Source organism: Tenrec ecaudatus, chromosome 2, assembly GCF_050624435.1.
Source record: "Tenrec ecaudatus isolate mTenEca1 chromosome 2, mTenEca1.hap1, whole genome shotgun sequence".
Classification (NCBI taxonomy): domain Eukaryota; kingdom Metazoa; phylum Chordata; class Mammalia; order Afrosoricida; family Tenrecidae; genus Tenrec; species Tenrec ecaudatus.
Genome location: NC_134531.1, coordinates 265,340,312 through 265,345,107, shown reverse-complemented (window position 1 = coordinate 265,345,107; position 4,796 = coordinate 265,340,312). Strand labels below are relative to the sequence as shown.

General features: G+C 40.3%; 1 pseudogene; it reads left to right on the top strand.

Annotated features, from left to right (window-relative positions):
- Positions 1-1,369: 1,369 nt before the first annotated feature.
- On the top strand, positions 1,370-3,727 carry LOC142440606 (eukaryotic translation initiation factor 3 subunit E pseudogene; annotated as a pseudogene).
- Positions 3,728-4,796: the final 1,069 nt, after the last annotated feature.

Below are 4,796 nucleotides of genomic sequence, written 5' to 3'. Positions count from 1 at the left end.
CAGCAATATCATGAGACAGAGCAGAGGCACAGCACTAACACCACAAGGCACAGCAGAGTAGCAACAATGAGGTGGTGAGGAAGAGTGGAAGGCTTCCTGACCAATAGAATGAGTTAGACCCAAAAGGATCTCGTGGCTGAGAGTCTAAGGACCAGAGAGTCATGTCTAACGGTATGGCTGAAAACTGGTATTGCAGACAAAAGAACTTCATCTTTACAATTTTATAAATTGTTAGCACCCTCCTAATCATGAGTATTGTCTCTGTGGTCATTGCAATGCATCCTCAGCTCCAACAGAAAAGTACAGAGCAGTTGGAGCGATGGCTGGTGTCGGAATAGGATGAAGAAGGATGGACGGTAGAGGCATGTCTGATCTATGCTTTGAGGTGATTATCCTGGAGCTGGCTCGGAGCTAGATTCTCTACTCTCCTAGTGTTGCTAGAGGAGGTCAGATGTGGCCACCATACCGTTTTCTGTGACTCCCTTTAAAATATGCATGTGTCTTGGCATTAATATTTCTCTGTGTGTAGGGATTTTTCAGAACAAGGACTCTGAGTGTAAATGGAACGCTTAATTTTGGTTCTTCTTTCCTCGTGATAGGGGAGATCCTTTGATCTCTTCTCAGCACATATTTATCAGAAGAGAATGAGTTAAGCAGGACAGAGTCATTTATTTGGATTCAATCCTGTCTTATTCACATAACTGCCACAAGTCCTATATTATTGACATCATATGGACTAGGATTTATAACCTATAAGGTAATTGCATTAGATCATGAATGGAAGAAGATAATATATACTTTTTATATACTATAAAATATCATGGTGTAGCCAAGTTGATACATACTTCTGGGAAGCATAATTTGAACCATGGTACCATATTACTCATTGTAGCTGTCTTTCTACTTTACCAACCATGATATCCTTCTGCAGGTACTGATCTCTCCTGCAAACAGACTCAGAGTAATGAGAAATCTTACCATCCTTATCCCTAAGGAGCATTCTGGAGGTACTGCATTCAAGAAAGGTTTGTTTGCTCTCGTGGCAGTCCAGGGTACACATTTCTTTGCTAGGATCACAGTTCAAATGCATCAATTCTTCTTCATTCTTCCCTATTCACTGTCCAACTTTCACAAGAACATGAAACTACTGAAAATACCATTATTCAGGTCAGGTGCAGCTTAGTCCTCAAACTTACATCCTTGCTCTTCAAAACTAAAGAAGTTTGGTGCGCAGATTTCCTCAATGCAGTGCATCACTTGATCTCTTCACAGCTGTTCTGGGAGCATTGGTTGGGGATCCAACACACATAAAACCCTTGACAACTTTAACTTTTGTCAATTTATCTGATGTTACTTATTGGTCCAATTGTGACAAGGGAAATTGGATCTTCTTAGTAATGCCAACTTGGTAGACTTTGCCAACTTGATAGACCTTTATTCTGATGATATTCCACTTGCTTTGCAAGAAAAGGTTATTGCACAACCAAAATAATTCCCAGTAGAAACAGAAGCAATTATGAAGATGTTTGAAGATCCAGAAACTACAAGGTAAATGCAGTCCAGCAGGAACTGTCGCATGCAAATATGACTACCTGGTGGATAAACATGGTTATTGTCAGGAATATTTAGACATCTACAGATGTGCAAAATTCCAATATGAATGCAGAAATCACGTGGGAGCAACAAAGTGTCTTTACTTTTTCAGAAATGTTGGTTTCAGCAATCGACAAGAATGCTTTGAGTTCCCTTTGGGGGAACCTGGTCACTGATATCTTTTTTTTTTAACATCTTATTGGGGCCTCATACAACTCTTATCACAATCCATCTATAAATCAATTGTATGAAGCACATTTGCACATTCACTTTGCTCATCATTCTCAAAACATTTGCTCGCCATGTAAGCCCCTGGCATCACCTCCTCATTTCCCCCCCTCCTTCCCCACTCCCTCATGAACCCTTGGTAATTTATAAATTATTATTTTGTCATATCTTACTCTGTCTGACATCTCCCTTCAGCTACTTTTCTGTTGTCCACCCCCCAGAGAGAAGCTTATATGTAGATCCTTATAATTTGTTCCCCTTCTCTATCCCACCCTCCCGGTATCGCCACTCTCATGACTGGTCCTGAAGGGATTCCCTGTGTTTCCAGTTCCTATTTGTACCAGTGTACATAATCTAGTCTAGCCAGATTTGTAAGGTAGAATTGGGATCATGATAGTGGGTGGGGAGGAAGCATTTAGGAACTAGAGGAAACTTGTTTGTTTCATCATTGTTACACTTCACCCTGACTGGCTCATCTCCTCCCCATGACCCTTCTGTAAGCGAATGTCCAGTTGCCTACAGATGGGCTTTGGGTCCCCACTCCGCATTCCCCCTCATTCCCAATGATAAGAGCTTTTGTTCTGATGATGCTTGATAACTGATCCCTTCAACATCTCATAATCACACAGGCTGGTGTGCTTTTTCCATGTGAGCTTTGTTGCTTCAGAGCTATATGGCCGCTTGTTTACCTTCAAGACTTTAAGTCCCCATATGCTATATCTTTTGATAGCCGGGCACCATCAACTTTCTTCACCACATTTGTTTATGCACCCATTGGTCTTCATTGATCATATCGGGGAGGTGAGCACACAATGATATGCTTTTTTTGTTCTTTGATGCCTGATAACGGATCCCTTCAGCATCTTGTGATCCCCAAGCTGGTGTGCTTCTTCCATGTGGGCTTTGTTACTTCTGAGCTACATGGCTGCTTGTTTACGTTCAGGTCTTTAAGACTCCAGATGCTATATCTTTTGATAGCCAGGCACCATCAGCTTTCTTCACCACATTTGCTTATGCACATGCTTTGTCTTCAGTGATCGTGTCATGAAGGTGAGCATCATGAAATGCCAGTTTAATAAAACAAAAAATTCTTTCATTGAGGGAGTACTTAAGTGAAGACTCAAGTTCCATCTGCTACCTTAATACTATACTTACAAATATATGCACATAAATCTATTTCCCCATTCTCATCTATAAATATGTTTACATATGTACATGCCTTTATTTATACCTCTATAAATGTCCTTTGCCTCCTCCTGGCTCTTTCCTCTATTTCCTGAGCATAATAGTGGGACAAGAGGAAAGTAAAAGGTCACTGAAATCTTAGTGTAGAATTAGGATGAAGCCGCAAACACCTTGCACATTGCAAAGGACAGTTGAAAGGGACCAATGATTCTTTGAGTTCTCCACTCCAGTCTCTTCAGCAGTGAACATGGCGCATTCACTGGTCCCTGTTTATTTTCTTTAATCATCCCTAAGCCCATGATAACATTATTGATCTTTTCCTTTACCAACCACAATATCTTTATGCAATTCACACAATGTGTCCACATATTCTCTGCTACGTAACTACAGCAGTCATAACAAAGATGTTCAAAGCTCTGACAGCTGCTGAAATCACTGACAAAGTGTGTTGAACATTTGTATGTAAACCATGACTTCAATGTTGCTGTTGTTTACTTGCCATCCAGTAGGCTCTGACCCACAGTGACCCTGTGCATGACAGAGCAAAACACTGCACCGTCCTGCAACTTCCTCAGAGCTGACTCTGATGAGGCACAGAAAAGACTGAGAGAATGGATGTGGATCAAGACTTGTAAGCGACTTCTTCCCGGTGGCTTTTCTTGAGGGTGACGTTGAAAAAGGCTGCCTCTTCATATCTGAAATTTTTTGCCGTCTCCATTAAAATTCACTGCCGTTGATTGAGTCAATGCTGACTCAAAGCAACCCTATAGCCCAGGGTAGAGCAGCTCCTGTGGGTTTCTGAGACATAACTGTTTAAGTTGGTAGAAAGTCCTGCCTTTCTCCCACGGAGTGGCTAGTGGCTTTGAACAACTGACATTGTGGATCACAGCTAAAAGTGTAACCTCTTCGCATCCATTAGTGTGTCAATATGAACACACTGGTAGAAAATGTGCACAGGACCCCAGAAGCAACGGAAAGGTGAATTGCGAATTTAAATAGGAATGCAACACTGGGTGATTGAATTGATTCTAAATTAGGTCACCTGGTTATGGCATGGTTATGGGTAACAACAAAGCCTCACCTTATTACCAAGTGATTGAAAAAATCGAGCCTTTCATTCAGAAGCCAGATATTGACCAGGAATATTGATAAGAAATTTAATCAGAATAGTAGGTCAAAGGCTCCTAACTAAGCAACTCTGGACTCTTGAATTCTACTGAAATGATGTTTTTAAGAGTACGAGGAAACTAAAAATGTAACAATAAAACCAATATGTAAAGTGGGACATATGTTTTAGAAAAAACAAATTAAATATTTATTTTAGAGAATTTGAATAAAATTAAACTGATTTTTATAAAAACTCATTTTAAAAATGTATCAGAGAAACCATGGATCTACCAAGAAACCTACAAAACAGTGCTATGAGAGAGGGGGGTGTGGGGGATGGGGAAGAATATACAACGTGAATGGATAGGAAGTCAATATTGTGAACAGGTCGATATTACCCAAGACATTTTACACATATAATGAAATCCTGATCTAGATTTTGGTTTTCTTTAGAGATATGGAAAAACTAAATCACCAAATTTATATGGCAAGGAAAAAGACCCAGCAAAGCAAAGCAAATCAAAAAAAACCAAAGAACTAAAGTTAGACACCTCTCACTTTCCAAACTCAAGGCAGTCAATCCAGAATGGTACTTGTACCGCACTAGACACAGTAGTTCACAGTGTGAATAGAACTGAAGACTCAGAAGGAAATCTGAGGAGAGGATGTGTTGATAGGTGGCC